Source organism: Drosophila willistoni, assembly GCF_018902025.1.
Source record: "Drosophila willistoni isolate 14030-0811.24 chromosome 2L unlocalized genomic scaffold, UCI_dwil_1.1 Seg139, whole genome shotgun sequence".
NCBI classification, from domain to species: Eukaryota; Metazoa; Arthropoda; class Insecta; order Diptera; family Drosophilidae; genus Drosophila; species Drosophila willistoni.
The window spans coordinates 4,049,158-4,070,105 of NW_025814046.1; the positions used below are offsets into that span (position 1 = coordinate 4,049,158).

General features: G+C 34.6%; 1 protein-coding gene across 8 annotated transcripts in view; it reads right to left on the minus strand.

Annotated features, from left to right (window-relative positions):
- LOC6638305 (kazrin) overlaps positions 1-20,948 on the minus strand; it is a 54,017-nt gene that overhangs the window by 19,112 nt on the left and 13,957 nt on the right. For 7 of the 8 annotated variants that reach the window (XM_002061236.4, XM_023176559.2, XM_023176558.2 and 4 more), the window contains exon 3: positions 16,987-17,076. The gene's annotated coding sequence lies outside the window, so the exon portion shown is untranslated. Of the gene's footprint in view, positions 1-5,338; positions 5,523-16,986; positions 17,077-20,948 lie in introns of those variants that run through there. The other variant, XM_023176555.2, reaches the window with a different exon arrangement.

Consider the following 20,948-nt stretch of genomic DNA (forward strand, 5'->3'; position numbering starts at 1 on the left):
AAAATTAGTAGAAGATTAGTCAATGAAAGTTTTTGTTCTCCCTAGTTTTTGGTTTTTTTTTTTTTTTCTTTTGGTTTGTCAAATAAAAGTTTTGCTCTCTTCCCCCTGACCAGCGATTCTTTTCATGTTGATGGACTTGGACCACAAAATTTGTTTGACTTTGGTAAATTTGTTTGGAAACTGTTTAATTAGCTTTCAGTGGCAGTAAAGTAAAAGTTGAGGAGACACATTTGCTCTACAGGAAACGATTATGATTATGCAGCTCTCACCAACACAACAGACACACACACACACACCGACTAACTAGAAATACTCGAGAAAGTTTTTCAAAAGACTGACTCTCACTCATAATGTCAAAGACAGATGTTGTTGGTGTGCAAGCATCCAGAATCTGTTCACTCAACTGCAAGTGTATGCAGTTTGCCAACAATTTTACACATATCACACACACACACACATTTCCATATACATAGACAGCTCAAAGTAATCGCCTTGTTTGCGTCCCATCAGCAAGTTCAACTTGCCATACTTGACCTGTTTTCTTCTGGTTTTTTTTTTTTTGCATCCCTTTGGATGGTTTGTTTATATATTTGATTTGCTGCTTATGTAGTTGCGGTTCTTATTCAATTATCCTGTAAAATGAGTGTGTGTATGTGTGAGTTTGTTGGCAAACAAGTTTAGCTTGGCCTCTTCTAAGTCTCCCTCTCTCTCTCTCTCTCAGTAAACAATTTTCAAAAAGTGGCCAGAAATTGACCAGAAAGTGGAAAAACATTTTGCTGAAGCTCAAATTGGACAAAGTAAATGAAAAATTTCCTCTTAGCAAGCATTGCCCAAAAATGTATGCTACATTTTTTTGAAAGTGTCATAATCCTTGATTTTAAAAAGGTTTTTACTCATATAAATAAAGTTTATCGAAGCTAAAATATATAGCTAATCGATTAGTGAACTAAAAGCCAAAGTTTTTGTTGCAAAGAAGTTTATTTTATTTATTTTCTACTTGCTTGCCAGTTTCATGGTAATTGACGAACTCCTTGCTACATTTTTGTGGATTAATGCCCGATAAGTGCTATTGGGAGTGTGCGGGCTTTAATAATAAGTGCTTAATGATATTCTGGTTGAGGGTAAGTAGCTCGTAAAAGTCGTATGTTTAGCTGATTGCCTCCGAACATGCCCTTCTACGCGAAAGGCGGATTATGTTGATTGCGGCGCTGTTTAGCAAAGCTCTTAAGGTGTCTACTTAATACTATCATATAAAAGTTTTTAGTCTCTCTAATTGTGCTAGGCATTAATTAACTATTTTATTGCAGAGTGTAGAAATTTTAACATTTTCTTGATCTTTACCATAAGCCAGAAAGTTTATGTGAAATCATAGACTAACAGCCATCGAAAGTTGTTTAAAAAAATAACCGAGTTTTTTTCTGTTTATTAATTATTTAATTATGAGCCAGTTGAATATTTTTTAACTATTTTTTTTTAGTCAAACAACATTTAGAAAGCACTCAAAATAAAAATTCATTTAATTGAATAAAATTTACAGCGGATTAATACTAAATTATGTTTAACCACATAAATCTCTTTAAAATATCTACTGAAAATTTAAGAAAGGAGCTGTGAGCATTTTTTTGTTACTAGTTGAACAAAATAGTTTTCATTTCAGAAAGAAAAAAACTCTGCATTTACATATATGTAATTAAAAGTTGGGCTAATATGCTTATGGCAGATTATTATTATTATGGAAGAACTTTTCACTTCCAAAGTTAAGGTAAAGACGTTCAAGTCTTTTTGCTGTTTTGTTTAATCTACCAAAAACATTTCTCGGCACACAACTTATAAATTGTTAGCCAAATCCAAGACAGAGTCTTAGCTTTGTGACTATTATCAAATAAATAAATAAGTGGCTTAAAAACTATCTTAATTAAAAACAAATTTCCATGTGACAACAAAAATAAGACTCATGGGACAACAGAAAACAAAATCATTGCAATTTATCACAATAAAAGTATTTTTGACAAGTCTTTTAAAACATAAAATTGTTTATAAAAAAAAAAGGATTTTATTGCTGAAAATTGCTTTTTAATTATTGTATATGAACAATTTTTATCAAATTTGTTTATTAAATTATAAACTTCACTTCACTTCGCTTAAAGTTTGAGACGATACGAAAGTTTGATTGAAATTAAAATTGCCATAGATAAAAGATTTTGGTGATTAAAGTCTACAGACAATTTGTTTTGTTATTTTCCCTTTTTAAGTTCCGTGTCATTAACAGAAGTCAACGAGTTGGCAAAACGATTGAAATTCAAATTGCCAAGGCAAGACCACGCAAACTCTTTAAGCCAAGACAATATGTTAATTTAATCTGAATCAATTTTCAAATTGTTTCTCTGCGTCTGGCAAATGAATAGCGAACGGCTGAATCGCCAAAAAGTTATTTGACCAAGTGTCATTTGGATTGTCATTTAGCTGACAGTTGACATTGACAGCTGCGAGATCGAGAGTGCGAATTCAATTGAAAAATTAATAAGTTGAATTAACAGATTTACACTGCGGCAAACAACCAAACGTTGAAGGGGAAACAAACAAGAGAGCGATAAAGTGAGAATTTAATGGCGCCATTCAATATACAGTCCACCCCGCCCCCCACCAATCCAATTCAATCGAGATGAATCGAATCGAATGGATTCGATGTGAAGCTCATCCAATTCAATGACCCTGTCATTTGGCCTGGATTCATCTGATGTTGCCATTGCTGTTTCGTTTGTGTGTGTGTGTGTGTGTGTAATCAAATTTCTGCTAAAAGTCAAATGAAATTCTCTCAGCCTTTGGCTGACTCATAAATTGGTTATAAGCCTTTTGCGTATGACTCACACTTTTCTTTTTTTTTTCTCTCTCACCATTTCTCGTATTAATTTCCTGGTTGACTCCTCCATTTAACCCAGATTTATCACATAAACAAAATCTCTAGTTAAGCCTGGGTACACTGGGCATTTGAAATGACTTTGATGGATGTAGCATGTCAAATGTCACAAGTAGGTAAATATCATTAGAAAATACAACCTAGGATTATTTAAATGCAAATGCTTAAGCAGAAGCTTAACGGTTTCCTTTATTTTTTTTTTTTTGGTTAGGGAAAAAATCCAACAAAGTGAACTCTTCTTTTAACTCTCTCCCTATTTTCAACTGTCTGTTAGTTTGCATCTAAACCACCAACTGGCATGTGGCAAAATTTTAGATTTCAGCAGATAAAGTTTATGTTCCTTCTCCCTCGCACACTCTTTTTCTCTTTCTTTCTCTCTCTGTCTTTTTCTCTGTTTGTTTTTCCTCTATCTGGCTGCCATTTAGTTTGCAATTAATTAGTGGCAGGCAAACAACAATACCAACAACAAGAAGCAACCAACTTGGATTTGTGTTTTTAATTAAACAAAATAAATGCAGCTTAAGTTGTCGGTGCTTTGTAGAAGAGAGGGGAATGAGCAGGGTTCTTGGGTGCGAGGATATCGCCTGGCATGCTTCAAAAATATTTTTGTTAGGCGCGAACTAAAAATGCTTGACCCAATTGCCCAAAAAAACACACAACCAGAAGCAGCAGCTAGAAAAACATTTAAAATATTTTCCTGACCCTTTTTGGCCTTTTCCTTCCATCCACACACATTTTTTGTGTTGTTGTTGCTGTTGAGTAAATGGTTTTCCCATTAAAATGTGTATGAACTGGGTGTGTGTGTCTGTGTGTGTGAGTATTATGCATATTTTTTTTTTTGCTACTAGTTAAGTAAAAGTTTTTTGCTTGAGAAATCAGTGGCAGCAGCTGCAGCAGCAGTCAACTTGAACACAATTTGATAACCTACTTTTCTTCCTTGTTTTTTTTTTGGCTAGAGTGTGCGACATGAAAATGGCGGAGAGGGGGGTAGAAGGGGGGTAGATTGAATGTTGTCGCCAACACATTAAAAATTTACACATAATGACATTGAGGCGAAGTTGTTTTTTAGTCTTGCCTTGAGCTTATGTTTTGCAGGATGCATGTGTGTGTGTGATTGTGTGTGTGTGTGTGTGTGGCAAGCTACTAAGTGAGTTTTCGTTCCTGCTGTAGTTGTTGTTGTTGATGTGGCAAGAAACAAGAAACTGCAACAACAGCAAGAACAGGAAAAAGGAAAAGACTCTCCTGTCTCCTTTCTACGTCACGGTTTTTGGTCTCCTTTGGGCGTAGGCTCTCTGGCATTCATGCTGTGTGCACACATGGCAAACAACAACAAAAATAATACGGGAAAACAAAATGAAAATACTTTAAGTCCTTTGCCTTACTTAATAGCCTTACTTTTTCAGTTTGCGGTCCTCTCGCAGACACACACTCTCTCCCGCTTGGCTGTAAATTATTGTCGTGCGATTTATTACGCTTCGCCTTTGCTCAGCGACTTCCTACATACCAACACACATGGCGTATGCGTAACATATAATTGTAATAGAATGCATGTGATATATATCACTTTGTTACCCTTTTAACCATTGAATGCATTAAATGAATATGTTTCTACAACTATTTCAAGCAAATATATACGTTTATACAATATATTAACATTGAAATTAATATATCATTTGCATGAATTCACGATTTGTTTAACACTGAAGAGTTTCGTCTGCAATTACCAACAATTAGGTGCTCTTTCGGGGGGTGAGGGTGGTTGGTTAGCGGACATTTCCGTGTCAATTGTCGCATGTTCATGATGACAGTTACACATGTGGTTGGCCCATTAGTATCAATCAGTTAGAAAATTAATATATATGCCCATCAATTTGTTAAACAAATTAAATGGCTGTTAAATTGTTTAAACGGTTTTCTGCTGCTTTCCGTTTAGTTTTTTCAAAGAATCCATCAATTTGAATTTTTAAATGTTTTCTTCGTGCCCAAAAAAAAGGAAACACCTGCCGCCGCATGAGTTATTCATGAGTCGCATTCAATGTTAAAATAGTGCGTAATTTATTCGCTGACACAGATTTAAGAGAGGCGCAGAAAGTCGAGCCAAGTCGAGGCGAGGCAGTGAGGAAGGCAAGATGCAGAAGGGAAAAAGGTTTCCTTTCGTTTTAGTTGCCAACCAAATAACAAAGCGCAAAGAAAATGCCGAAAATTTCCCACTTTTTCAACACACAAACACACTCACACACACACTTACAGACAAACACATTCACATTCACTCTTAGGCTTAAATATTGACCGAATTTCGCAGTGTTTTCTTGTTTGAGTGCGTGTGCCTCTGTATGTGTGTGTGAGTGTGTTGTGTGTTTTGTCCTGCGGTCGTTAGGTTTTTGTTTTTGTTTGCCTTTCTGTTTTAGGTTAGAAATTTACCTTTTTGTTGGCTTAAAGTGCAAAGTCAACTCTATCGACCATTGTTGTTCTTTTTGTTGGCTAATTTGTTAGATGATTTCATTCAGTTCGAGTTTGGCCAACAGTTTCACATTGCTGTTTGTTTTTGCTCAAATATTTATTTTTATTTTTTTATTTCTTGTCTCTTTTTATTTTTGGGTGCCGCGACGTTTGGCTCTGTCTCACTTGGCTAATATCTCGAATGGCACTGAAGGAGCGCTTCATCCAATGCGCTCTGCAGCCGAAGCAGAGTCCTTGGCATTCTCCTCATCGTTATTCCATTCTGAAGGGGGAGGGGTCTGACGTCACTCAATGCGAAAAATAAGCGAAAGCTTGGAGAACTTTTTGAGTAATTTAACGCTTGCGCCTGCGTGACAGAGAATGAGAGAATTGAGAATAAAGCTCACTCGCTTTCTCTCCCACTCTCCCCATGGACCCGACCTAGCCGACGCAGACACAAGTAGGAATAGAGTCCCAAAAAAAGAGAGGGAACTGGGAGGGAGGTGGAGCGTTCGACAAGTGGGGTGTACAAGTGTTTGTTTACGTTTTTACTACATAGATTCTCCGCGGTACGAAAACTCCGGCCGAAGGTCAGCATCTTTTTGAACGACGAAACTAAAACTGAGTGACTGCATCTGATGAGCAACGCCAATTAATCAAATAACAAATGTAGCAAAACTACAACTACAGAGAGAAATGCAGAGAAAGCCACAACAAAACAAACCAAATTCACCAGCAAAACCGCAAAGTCAAATTGAAGCTAATCAAAAGTTTTTCATTTCATTCAAAGGCAAAAAGGAAAACCAAAGAATTTGTTGTGGCGCAAACACCTAACAGATAAACAATATGCCATAAGGAATTTCAAAATAACTATTTCTCAAAATCTCTTGACAATATGCAATTTAGTCTCAAGTTTCCAATTAAATTCCAATTTAATTTGGTTAAGAGTAAGAGGAAAAAATTATGAAATACGAGAACTTTATCTTTACCACATTCAGGGCAGAGTTTCAACCAATAAAGAACTTAACAATAAAAACAACTTTGAGAGACAAATTTATTTGTGATTTGGCAAAGTAATTAAATATTTTATGGCAAGTTTTTCTTTTATATTGTAATTTGATTTTAACTGTGAAAAGCGAATTTATTTATGTGAATCGTTTATAATGTAATTAGTAGAACATATAGGCAATAATTTTTAAAATTTGATGAATATGAAAGTTGTCAGTTTCAGTTAAAGTTTTCATTGCATTCCCGTTTATCTTTTCTACCAAATTTACACAGTAGAATCCGGTTATAACACTTATAACGTCCTTCCGGTTATAGCGATTAAAGTTTGATGAGTGATTGGTTGGTCCCTATACAAACTTTTATGAAAGGGCTTTCGGTTAGTACGTCTTTCGGATATAAGGACGAAAATCGTCGGTCCCTTGAGCGTCATTCAGAAAGAAATCATACCAAAAGGCCCAAAAAAATAGTTAAAGGAAGATAAATACACAGATGAGTCAATATTAAGCTAAAAAGGCAAATTGCTTTTAAACTAATTAAATGCAGAAAAGAATTTTATATTATTATAATTATAAGTATAAGATATCGTTGTAGTAAACTATCAACCTAACATATGCACTGGCAACTAGGCCTTCGGCTTAGACGAAAACTACATCCATACACTAGCCTGGGATTCGAACCCGGATCCTTGTTGTTCAGTTGCCTAAATGACTGGGCCACTTAGACAACTCATGTACCAAGGACTGCAGAATTTTGTATAATTTACTCTCTTTTTATAATAAGATTTCAGTTCACATTCATACTAACTCATACTAACTTAAGAACTACAATTTGCCTATGTTTATTAGTAGTGCCGATTTAAGAAAAATTCCATCGTGGGCACCGAATCTTGAATTATTTATATTTTATAATATATGTAACTAAACTGTGTCTAGAAGTAAATTTTCATTTAAGTGATAAACTGTTGTTGAGTAATCTAGCTTAGTTATTTGACATTTCTTGAGGGAAAAATTAAAGATATACATTTTTATGTCATTCCAAGAAATTTGCCACCACCCAATAACAGCTATCCTAGATATTTGATCCAAAGTAAATTCAAAGCTTATTGGTTATATAAAAGATGTAAAGCATTCTTCTTCATTTTACTTTATTTTCTTAAAAATTATGCCCTTTGATTTATTTGGCTTATATGTGATTACCAAGAATACATAAATCCATCATTCAAATCATTGGTAAAATGGAAACTTATATCGTTTAGCATTTTAATATTATGCCTAATATGTAAGTCCATTGTAGAGTAGTGTCTAGCTGACTTGAAAACAATTTTAAGCAGAGTATTTTGCAAGATTTGAATTATGTAACAATATCTCACCACAATTCAGAGCAAAATTGCTGCTGAGATTTATATAACATGTAGAATTTTCCCTATGCTCTAAACCCCATTAGAGAGATTTAAATTTAAGACTGTATTTAAGATATTTTATTTGTAATATCAAGACTGTAATTTGCATACAGTTTCTTTATTGCTTTATTAGTTTTAATTTCTTTAGAATTCACATGAGTTTCAGCTAGAATGACTTAATTGAATTTGAGCATACAAGACACTCACACATACACACAGACACTCTCTCTTAGAGTGAATTACAATGTCTTTTCTGTTTGCTGGTTGTCTCTCTGTCAGTCAGTCAGTCAGTCAGTGTGCAATCTCCACATAGTTGCAATTGTAACTTACTTGGTTGCTTTTGTATGTTTTATGTCCTGGCCCTCACATGTTATAAATCTCTAGTCTAGTTTGTTGTGGCTTTCGTATTCATAATCTAGAGTGGCAGACACTAACCAGCCATAAGAGATGTACCTGACACACACTCACACACAACTTCCCTCTGTCCTGTAAGAGTGTGTTTCAGGATATGCCAGTGGCACTCAATTGTGCTGTCAAGTCATGTCTCAGACAGCCGTAACTTGATGCTAATAAAATGTTATCAAATGAACGTCAAACTTGTGCCTATTGTTTGTGTTGTTAATATAAAAAGTTTTATGCCAGCATCAAGAAAAACAACAAAAACCAGAAAAACTAACGCACGGGCAATCGATTAAAGTTGTAACAACGAAGCAGTTCATTGAACTCCATTTTAGCCCAGGACCTCCAGGGAGGAGATACGTTTCAACATGCGAGTATATGCCTTTTGTTGCGTGGTGCCACAGGTGAATAGGCGTGAAAAATCCTATCAGTTGACTTTCCCCTCCCTGTCTCTGTCACTCCCTCTGTTTGTCACTTTCGTGATTATTTTCTGTCTCTTGCTGTAGGAAGCTTTTCCTGCTGCTGTAACTCAAATGTTATTGACAGTGAAAAAGTCACAGAGCGACGACGTGTGCAGGATATTAGAAAAGTGAGAAAATGTGCTACTCCCTAAATGTGACTAACAACAATGCTTGGAGTTCAATTGCCTACACTGTTAGTAATAGGAAAGGCTTAGATTTAGATAGATCATGTAGTTTTATGTATTTTATAATTCTTATTTAATATTTAAACTTGGCTTTAAACCATAAATCTCTATGTGTTAAATATGAGCATATCAGAAGGACCCTTCAAATGGGTGACCGACCTCCAGAAGGGCTCATTTATCTTGATAAATATAAATTAATGTATAACAACGTGGGAACACACAATTATGTAACACACACACAAGAAAGCAACAGTCAAAAACCCTCAGGGAATTAATTCCGGAAACACATGAATTATGTTTTGGACAAGAACTAAAATCGTGAAAAAAATGAAAGCATTTTCCGTATAATGTTATTCAATCTTTAATCTTTCTTCTTCCCATACTGATATTTATGTATGAGATTTGCCAAAATTTATTTCGAACTAAAACTTTAAAAATGACAAAAAAGTGTACACCATCCATGCTTCTTTTCACCGATATTTTTGAAACATTTTTAAAATGTTTATTAAACTTTTATTCAAAGTGAAAGCTAAAATAAAAATATTTCAGGAAAAACGAACAGCTGCAAATATTTCTCGATAAACAAATGTTGCTCTGGGCATCGCATCTATAAATTTAAAACTCAACATTGTTTTTTTTAGATTTAATATTTATTATTCCTTATACAAAAAAAAAATAAAAATAAAATGTTTATAAATGTAAATTGATATTGAATCGAAAACAAGCCTCTTGTTGCTATTGAAAATGAAATCTGTGTTATTGAACTTCATCAAGCTGAAATCACATTTTGGTAAACTGAAAAACGATGCCTCCATTAGTCCTGTATCGGCAAAAAGGAGCCACGCAACAGCCACCATTATGCGTCCATGGCAACGAAATGCTGCGTCTGCCTAGACCCAAGTACGCCTAAGGACACTATACATGAAGCAAACGAGAAGACAACAAGGAGAGCGACAGAAAAAAAGTGTAAAAACATCAGCAGCTACAGCATAATGATTCGAAACGAGGCAGAAAGACACAGACTCTGAAGGAATGCGTTTTAATCCTGCCAAGGATTAAAAGGAGAGTCGAGAGTCGAAAGGCTCTTAACTGCTGACTGATAGTCAATTAGTTTTTGGGGGAAAAGAGCGATTGAACAATAGTTCAGAACCAACTAGAAGATGTGGTAACATGGGAACAATTTACCTAACATTTTTCGCAGTTCACAGTTCACATAACTTTGAACATTGGCCGGACTATATATGTAGGTATTTCGGACGTATTTTTAAACAATCTATATTAGATATATTGCAACTTGTAATTAATAGATTACAAGCTAGGCCAGCTTCTGAAACTTTTTAAAAAGTTTCTTATGAATTTTCGAAAAGTTACACAATGGGGTTTGTTCAATAAAAAGTCTTACATAAGGTTTACATTATTATAGGTATATTTAATAAAAAATACAATTATTTTTATCAAAGTAAGTATCCTTTACTAATTTCAAGTCAAAATTTGTAAAACTGCAAGCACATTCAGATGGTTATGCCACGAGTAAGTAATTAAACTCAAGTTAAAAGAAATGACAGACGAATAATATGTGATTTATATTAAGCTTTAGTTTAAGGAAGATTCAACAAATACTTTAAATTTAAAAACAAAACTACATTTATATATCCAACTAGCTCTGCCTCTTAATCACTAAGTCCTCATAAGACAAAGATAAAGATACTGAATTAATTACAATCATATACCTTTAAAGACTTAGCAGGATAAAATATTTAAGAATATTTTTTCAAATGTAACATTTTCAAAAACCAAATAACTACATATTTAGTTATTTAGTATATGTTAAGTTCTTTTTCACAAAGTGTCTCTCTCCAAAAAATATGATTTTACTTTTCATTCGTGAAAGAAACTACTTGAGGAGCTAAGCGGCTAAAAATCAAATTGTTCAAAAATTTTTGGAAAATATACCAGCAGTTCTATTTTTAGTGAAATTAAATTAAAATTACTAGAAGTAATTTTATACTTGACATTTCATCTATAAAAGATGGCTAAAATATGGCTAATAAGTCAAATTACATTCTTTGCTCTTTGGCAATTATAAATCTGAACTACATTTTATATATATATACATTTTGTGCATTTTAAAAATCAACTTTATCTTTTATATTTCATCATTTATAACACTCCATGAGAATTTTGAATAAAGGCAAAGAAGGTGTATAACTTCTCACAGTGTATACTATTGTTTCCCATACGACAATCGCTTTGTCAAACCGAGCAAAACAGTTTTGTGACCATTGTCATCGTTGGTTGCCTTGGTGGCATCCGCCTCGGTGGCTCTGCCGCTGATGCTGCTGCTGCTGCTGGTGCTGTGGCTGCTACAACGAAGTCTCCGACATTGTCGTCCTTTTTTTTCTACTCCATCCATTGCTTGGTTATTGCATGAGTTCGTCTCTGTTGAATGTTGCTGAATGGTGAATGAGCATGTTTATCAATGTTGTGTGTGCTTATCGAAGACAGCCGCCATTTTCAATTCAACTACCACTTCCACTCCACAACCTACAATCCCTCCCCTTCTCTTCTCTATCTCTCCTTCTTTACCATGCCCATTCCCATTCCCATTCCCAGACCACTCCTTGTTTATATAGTTCGAGATTGAGAGGGAGATGAAGAGCGTTTGCTTGACAACTTATTTCAACATCTTGTTCTTGTTCTTATTCTTGCTCTTGTTGGTGTTGTTGTTATCCCTTGTGTTGTGTTTCCTATTTTCATTTATTGGCAAAACTTTTTGCACAGTTTTGTTGCAAAAATAAGGCAAAAGGTGGTGAATGGGGGAAGGGATAGATGGATGGATGGGAGTGGGAGAGGTAGTCTTGGGATAAATATGGCAGTCATGTTTAGCTGTCGGCAAAGTTTTTGTTGCCATTGTTCAATATTTTACTCATGTGTGTGAGTTTTTTTGGGTTGTAAAGACATATTTGTAAATATAGATTTTTGATTAAATTTCTCTACGGCATTGCAATGCAAATGCGAAATGAATTTAACCGAAAAGAAGGAAGTAAAGAGATTAAAGTAAATGTTAAATCGATTGATTACCTCAATTAGACCCTTGAAATGAAGCAAATGAACCCTCATTAATGACCCCTTAAATTGTTATACTTATGTAAATACCCAGGGCAAGTGGTTGAAAAGAAAGCAACAGAAAATAAAAGAAATGAAAGAAAGACTAAGAATAGGAATGAGAATGATGGAAAGAAAAAAAGTTGCCATTACCCGAGTCTATCTTTTCGTATTTCCCCTTCCGTTCTGGTTCCCTTTTCTTTTCTTCTTTTTTTTTGTTGTTTCTGCCGCGGATGTTGCTAAACGGTTTATAGCACTTGGCAGCAGAGAGAGAGACAGAGACAGGGAAAAAGAGAAAGAGAATGCAAGCAAAAAAAGAGAAGAAAGATAGCAATGAAGGCGAAGGCTAAGCGGAAGCAGCGATATATTATTAATAGCCTCATACCCGCACTGCCTCCCCCTGCTTCTGCACCGTCTCTTTCCACTTGCCCGAGACACTCAGCAGGCAATGCGGCGTATGCGCAATATTTTTCCTTTTTTTATATTTTATTACGGTCTTTCCCCATACCCTTAAGGCAAACGACATACAATTCCCAGTCCCAGTTACACTCTCTACCATTCCTCTCTCTTTTCTCTCTCTTCTCCGTGTGTCCATATCCCTATTTTTCCTATAGTTGTCCATGGCCCAGTCGCAGTACCATTTCCATTGCCATGGTCCTCTATTCTCTGTGTATGCCATTTGTAAAATCGCTTTTGGTTCTTCGTCCTTGGTCCAGGACCATGGCCTCTAATAAGATTTTATTGCGCCAAGTCACGCTGTACGTGTGTGTACAACTGATGCGGATAATAAGTTTGGTTTTGGTTTTAGGTTTCGGTTTCGGTTTCCGTATTTTTTGGGAAAATTTCAGTTTTGCTTTCCCACACCGCAAAGCCCATTCCCCTTCCAACTAGAGACCGAACGCCCAGGTCATTTTCAACACCTTCCTTCATACAAATTGCCTATTATATTGAAGTGGCAGGCAGAGGCTTGGGCGTAAACCAATTTCCTTTTGTATGAACAATTCGAATTGTGGTTATTTTGGGTTAATGTAATTAACAGTAACAACACCACCAAAACAACAACCACAACCAAATATCAACCATCAGCCATTAGAATTTATTATAATACCAGAATGTTAAACAATTCAATTAAATTTGATAATTTTCGTGACCTGAACTTTGTAGAAGTTTTTTCAAGAATGTTTTATTAGTTTGTAGTCTTCTTTCTCATTTCTTTCTTATATTATTGGTATATATTTTGGTTTGCCCTTTTTGCCCCAAGAGTGAAAACGTGCTCTGTTAGTGTCCTTGTTGCCACAGCTCCTTCCTTTTCTATGACTGTGTGTGTGTGTGTGTCTGTCAATAAATCAGCTTTCGTTTCTATAATTTAAGCTACTTTGGCCATACATGCGAAAAGAAATGGAATATAAACTTATGAATTGCTAACAAAGAAAAAGGGAACCCGTAAAGAGATTGTAAAATATGTGCAAAAAATCTAATAATGCGAAAATATATTTTCTTCCTTTTCCCCTTATCATAAATAGAGCAAATATAAAATACATTCAGCCGATTATTTTACAGAAAATGTCATATATCCTGGTTTTGGTTGTGCACTTTGAAAAACTTTAGTTTAAAAGTTGCCATCGATTTATTTCTGAGAAAAACTCATTTAATTTGACGGTGTAGAAAACTTATAATGTTATATTCTAATGATATATAATGCAATTTACTTTCATTTCGTTTTGATTAAAAGCTTTCATCACGCGATAGTTTTGGATTTATGATTTAATGAACAACTCAAACCACTTAAATGAAAAAGTATTTCAGGGAGTAACATAATAATAAGTTGTTCTAATCCAATTTATTTAAATGTGGTAAAAAAACAAATCAAATTATATTTTTAGCATGTGTCGACATGATTTTTAGTGCCCCTCGATACTTTTGCTCTTTTTGATTTGTGTTTATTACCAATTATTTGGCCGTTCACAAACTTTGATTCTCAATGTGACAAAATAATGATAAGACAATTGTTACTAGAGTAAATATATTCCACTTTTCTATGTACAAATTATTAATCTTAAAATATCAATAGAAAATAGGTTGTGTTTTAAGCACCTTGTTTTATCCACAATTTGATTCTGTCAGTGAGAAACAGAAGATATAAAAAAAGGTGGAGATTAACTAACATAAAGGATGGCATATTAAAGTGATATTAAACTTGCTCAATCTAAGCACATAATATTAACTAGCAAACTCAATTTAATATAAGACACCTAATGAAACGGAAAACCTATTTCATGATCAATAAAAATGCATTCCTGTTCAATTTGTCTGATAAATATTTTTATCGATTTTTCATTTGTATATCCAGGATGTAATTAGTGTCGGGACTTTCACCTCAGATGCAACAACTGTCCTGCTTAGTAGCATTTGTTGATAGACAAGCTGCAAAAGTTCTAGACAGCTGAGTCAGCTAATTAGACAGAGAACAAACAACTTTACCAAAAAAATAAAGGAAAACCTGCCAGCAAATGTCGTACGAATTAGCATAAATAGCTTAATTTTATATTGTACAGACTCAATTCCGTTGGTGTTAATTGTTAGAAAAGGGCTAGGAGAATGTCACTGTGAAAGTATTAACAATGAAGTAAGTAAGTCGTCTCGCCGACTTTGGTATACCATACACCAGTAAAGCAAATATTTCAAGCATTTTCACATGCTTCTTACAAGCATATCTTAGTATCTCGCTCACTCAATCATACTAGCACCCTAGCGCCCCCACCAGCCAACGGCCAACTCCGGCCTTATGGAAAAACGTTTATATGCATAACTCGACTGTTTTTTATCCGATTTTGATCAAATTTGGTATTTTGATAGATATTAGTATTAAATTTAAGTGTGCCAAATTTGATTGCATAAGGTAAAAAAATACGGGAGATAATCAAGTTTTTCAAATTACGGGCGCGGAAAAGGGCGTGGCAAAATTTTTATACATACAAAATGTGTGCATTTACTAAGCGAATATACATACCAAATATGGTGTCTCTAGCTAGAATAGTTTTTGAGATAAACGTTTTTTTTAAATTGCGGGGGCGGAAATGGGCGTGGCAAAAATTTGAAATAAACTTGATCACTCTACATACTACACGAGTCTACATAAAAAAAATGGTGGCTCTAGCTCTTATAGTCTCCGAGATCTAGGTGTTCATACGGACAGACGGACGGACGGACGGACGGACGGACATGGCTAGATCGACTCGGTTGTTGATCCTGATCAAGAATATATATACTTTGTGGGGTCGGAGATGCTTCCTTCTGCCTGTTACATACATTTTGGCGACTTTAATATACCATTTCACCCTATGGGTGTATGGTATAAAAAGGGTAATGTCATGCCACATACCGACAAAAAAACGTCTAAAAACTCAAGGTAACTCAAAGGTCTCATGAGTCAAGCTTCAGTTAAGCTGTTGACAAATGATTGGCCTATCATTTATCATTGTTGATAAAAACAAAGAAGATTCCTAATCGTATATCTTAAACTAGTCAGAAGTCTCTTTGGCTCAGTACCATTTTAACTGCTCTTGAGCTAACTAAATATATAATTTCAGGTAGTAGACTGAATATTCTAGTCTGCATCTGTTAGCCAATAGTTAAATATATCCAGCTGCGTTTCAAACTTTTTGTTTCCATAACAAAATATGTATACATTTACAACTTAATCAGATGTATGTACATATATGTACTTGCTCTTTCTAGTTGTACATAAATTCCCACTCTAGTTTCCTGTTCAGCTTCAGATTTCCCAGCGGAGCATATAAAACCACATTGTGCTCTCTGGATACTAGCCACACTGCAGGTAGCCTAGCCAAATTAATAAAAATGTGTGTAAAAAACGGAAACTTTGTTCTACTACTATGTTGCCTCCCATCGCTGCCCAGTTTTGTTGGTTCTATTTGGATGTTGCTGGATACATGGACCATAAACGTAAGCTAAATCCACAGCAATGCACTTAAGATGTCACGCACACAGAGAGAAAGTGCAGTCCACCGACCACGAGAAGACCAAAACCACATATGGTTAGTTTCCTTTCTGTTATCTCCCTTCGCTTTTTTTCCTCCTTTTTGTTTTTTAGTGCCCAATAACTTTTGTGCTCCTGTGACAATTTTTACTTTTATGGTTGCCAAACGATTAGTTCTCTTGGCCAGTAGCAGACACTTTATGGTCAGTTCAGCTAAAGGATAGATAAAATTCACATTTTACGGCCGATATTGATGACCAACTGGCATGTATGTATATTAATGTATCTTGTAGCCAAAGAAGTTGTTAACTATCTTTTTAGTTCTGTAAACAAGTTTGGCAGCAAAATATTGCAGGAGCATGAATATATCAAAAGTTTAAGTGCTGAGAAAATGATATTACTCTTTGAAAGGAAAGCTTTTTTTTTAATTGGTAGTTTAACTAAAAAACTTTAATTAGATGGAATATTGTTTCAAATTGTTTTATGTTAAGACAAACTATAAGAAAAAACTTGTGCTTCAATAATAAAATAATTTTTTACATGTCATTAAATATTCTCATTTGCTTATCTTTCGATTTTTCAAATTATTCCTGGGAAGCCTTGATTTAAAATACATCGTAATGCTATTCTTGAATAATATTCAATAACTTAAAGAAATCGAATTAAAAATATTTTGTTCTTCAGCTCATTTTTATCATCTTATATTCTGTGACTTTAAAATTTCATCAAAATTATGCACATAAAGTTTTATCATATCAATCAAGCAACTATTTTTCAGAAAAACTAATTGAATTAGTTTTTAAATACTCTTTTTGTTAAGCTTACTCCCAAAAGTAGGCTAAGAACAGCAAACCAATTCTGCTTCTAATTAAATTACTTGTGAAAAATCAATTTTCAACTGTGAATGTGAAATGTTTGCAGAATTGATAAAAATATCTTTAAATTGATTTTTGATTAAAATTTCAACGAATGGCCTAAATACTTTTAACTGGCTGATTGGCAAATGGAAATGCATTAAAAAAATGTTAAAAATGGCATAAATAAATGATATGTAAGAAATTTTTCAAACTTACCCAATTAAATTGCAACAATTTATTCAGTAATAACACGTTTCCGCTTCCTCTTGACTCACTTGTTGTAAAAGTCAGTTAGGTTTTGTTGCTCTAAAATAGAAAAAAAACAATTTTTTGGAATTAATGTTTCTGAGCTGAACTTCATTGATAATATTTGCATATATATATATGACTGAGTATATATGTATATATGTACATGTTCTTGAACAATATTGTTGGGTCTGCTCTGTCTGTGCTCACAGCTGCATTCGCGGGATGAGATTAAACTTGTCTTGGTTAGCGTAAACAGAATTATTTGCAGTTATCCTGGCCATGACGCTGACGCTGACTCTGACTCTGACTCGGCTTTGTTGCTGCTTTTTGGAAATTTTAATTGGGTTTTCTGCCATATTAGATTCCCCCCAGCAGAAGCACAGCATAGAAGATGGGTAACCAACCACCCAGAGAGGGGGGGGGGATAGAGAGAGCAAAATGTGGACTATAGTGTTTTATTAAATCTAGTAACTATCTATTGCCTTTAATGTTTCAACAACGAATCCCCTGATGTTAAAAGCAATTCCCTCAATGCAAATTTCATGCAGAGCTCAATCAAAAAGAATAAAAGGAAAAAGGCAAACGCTACACAAGAGGATTTCTCGATTTTCGTATGCATGATAGAGAACAGAACTGAAAAGTACAGTCAGACAATGCATACACACTTCACCATATATATGTATATATTTTCCCATCACGTAGCCTTGATTTTACTCCATTGCATTCGCATTCCATTGCTCCATGTCTTGGCATTCCGACTAACCAAATCCAGAAAACAGCCGCAAAAGCTGTCACTGTCTCTACGTCAGTCTGTCAAGTGTTTGGCTCCGCCTCAGAAACTCTATTTACTCGACTTCCTTTTGGCGGATTTAATAATCAACATTATCGCCATCTCATACTCCACTCCATTCCACTTCACTCACACACTTTACTCCACTCAATCTTCTCCGCAACTCACTCCTCTCTATCCATCTACTGGGAGCATTTTGTAAGTGGTTATTTAACGTAAGTAATGTAATAAGTCTGCTAGCTAGTTTTCTTATATTTCCTGCACCTGCCTGTAATCCCTCTTACACCCAAAAGCAAGGGAAAGTCGGAAAGGAAAAAAAAGCAAGGATAATGCCAGCAACCAGACAGATGCCAACTGCTGTGCTGCTTCTGCTGCTGAAAGGGAAAAAGATGATACTACAAAAAAGAGAAGCTACATAGAAATATAGAAAATATGACGCCAATTTGTTGGCCAAAAAGTTGTTACACCTTCCCTAACGAAGAAGTTAAGAAATTTTCCACTTTGCCATTAAACAAATTAACAAGTTTATAGAGAGCCCAGCCCAACTGTTTTGCCTCACTAACTGTAAGTCTAATTGCTACGCTTAATTGATTAAGAACTAACTTTTTTTATTTTTATCTTAAATGTTTTAAGCCTTCATTATGATTAGTAACGAAATTGTGTTGATGTTCTTGCCTCATAGATAGTGTAGTTGCTTCTTAATGTGCCAGGGAACAAAAAGCAAAAAAGTGAATTAAGAGTTTGCAAGTCCAATGTTTTAACAGCATTTTAAAAGTTGAAAGCCGGAAATACATCAAGTTTTTAACATCGGTTGGAAATTGACAAAACACCACAAGTAAAAGAATGCTTAAAATTAGAATAATTTCTCAAATATTTTATACTTTAGAAACATGTAACTTTCGCTGTTTTTTGATGACTTTGAGAGTGTTGCCTTGTTTTGTTACTGATTGTGAGACTATTTTGAGTTTAAATTGAGAAAACTGATTTTTTATTGTTTTAAAAATTGTTTTAAAAAAAAAACTGCGAGTGAAAAAAATCTACAAATATATTTCTTTCTTATATTTTTATTTCTAGCTCTTTCATTTTAAAAAAATTCGATGAAGATATTCTCAGAAAGAGCATAGAATTCCTCTAGGATTACTAAATTAATGATTGATTTTAATTTAAATAGATCTTTTCATAACAAATTACATAACAATTAAGAGATCATTCTTCTTATATGGTCGAAATGATAAACAATAAATACTAAACTTTGCATTACATCATCGTTAAGTCATTTTGATAGATAACATTGAATGTTTAACTGAATTGAGTAATTTATACAAATTGACTAATTTGCTTAATCGTTTTGAAATTTCCCAAAATGGTAACCAAGTCAAGACTTGTGTGTCATTTCTTGAAACTAGTTAATAAATCGATTTTCGCCACACCCAGAATGTGAATGGTTGTTTTGTAAGGCATTGGAAAAAATAATTGTTATCTCCATTCACACCGACTGTCCCTTATATGGACGACCACTACATTTGTACATACATACAGACAGACAGACATACCATGTCAATAGAAATATAATTCGAAACGGGGGACTCGAACGGAAGGAAAACCAAACTATCAACCAAATAACCAGCCAAGCGACCGACCTACCATAAAAAGACTCACTATGAAACGAATGCGCGACGCGGCGCGTACGTGACAATAAAATGAAATGTGTAAGAGCTCTCTATCTCTTTGCCTATCTCTCTCTATATTTTGCTTAGTCTGTCTTCTTTTTTGTGGCTCCTGCTGCTGCTGCTATTTCTTCTCCACTACTTCTGGGCCAAAGGAATTGCAAATGCAACTGCAACACGGCTAACAGGGCAACGAAGCAACTTGACAAATTTATTTCCCACAACAAATGGACTATGGAAAGTTTTTCAGAAACTCATGTCAAAAAACAATAATCATAATGTTGGAATGGAAGAAATGGTATTTCGGTAAAAGAACTACAAGTCGTTTTTTTTTTAAATTTACTTTAAAAACAATCTGTTTGAAACGATATGAATATATTTAAAGAGAAACCTTGGATATGAATATTTTTCCCTCTTTCCAAATATATACTCGAATTTTTAAAAGAATCTTACCAAATGTAGGAAATATTTATAAACAATTTGACACATGGCATATATAATATGTGAATATTTAGAATTTTAGCCTTATCGACTTTTGAAAAGACCTGCAATTCCATTATCTGTAATTAGGATTACATGTCTTATATTTGATCAATATTTGCCAAACCGCTCAGACTGTATTTGGTAAGAATCCGAATAAAAAATAATGACTCTCGGCTTAGTAATTAATATCAAGGACTATCGAAACTTCTACGACGACTCGTAAACCAATTGTGGGGATAAAGTTCAAAAAAAGGAAAAATTAAATGAAAGGACTGTCTAAGGACTACTCTCTCGATCCATTCATACGTTTTCAGTCTAGCAAATCTTAAAACTTTTAAAAGCCATCGAAATCCTTAAAACTTAAGGTATTCCAATTCTAACTTTTGTGAATATTACGAATAAAATATCATAAAGTATTTCAAAAATTTGATAAAACTAACTAAATTTATCCAGATTTGAATGCCAATAGTGAACATCTTGACCAATATACTCTCGTTTTGGACCTATTGGGATATACTAAGATATAGTAACGATTAAGGTTTAAAAAGTCTAAATTTCTATAGTAAATTTCGCCAAATGAAACCACTGTGCAACAAACGCCAGTTGAGTGCAGAATATGTAGATAAAGTCAGAGTTGTAAGTTGAAATGGAGATGAAGGCCTTTACCATTTTTTGGCATTTGTCGCAGTGTATACACCTGCATGTCTGTTACCTGCAATTTATTTAATATTGCATTTGACCAAGTTTCCTCCCCCCACACCCCCAAGTGCGCATTTCTCAGTCCTTGTGCCATGGCATATGAAAAATGAAATGTGGCTGCAATGGAGCGAACGATGCGGTAAAGTTGTTCCCACCGGCAGCAGCAGCAGCAGCAGCAGAAAAAGAGAAGAATAAAAATGAAGAAGGAAACAGGAAAATTGTGAGACAAGTTCTCTGTGGGGCAGCAGATGTCAGGGCAATGGAGTTACCCAAGGCACAGACAGCTCGAT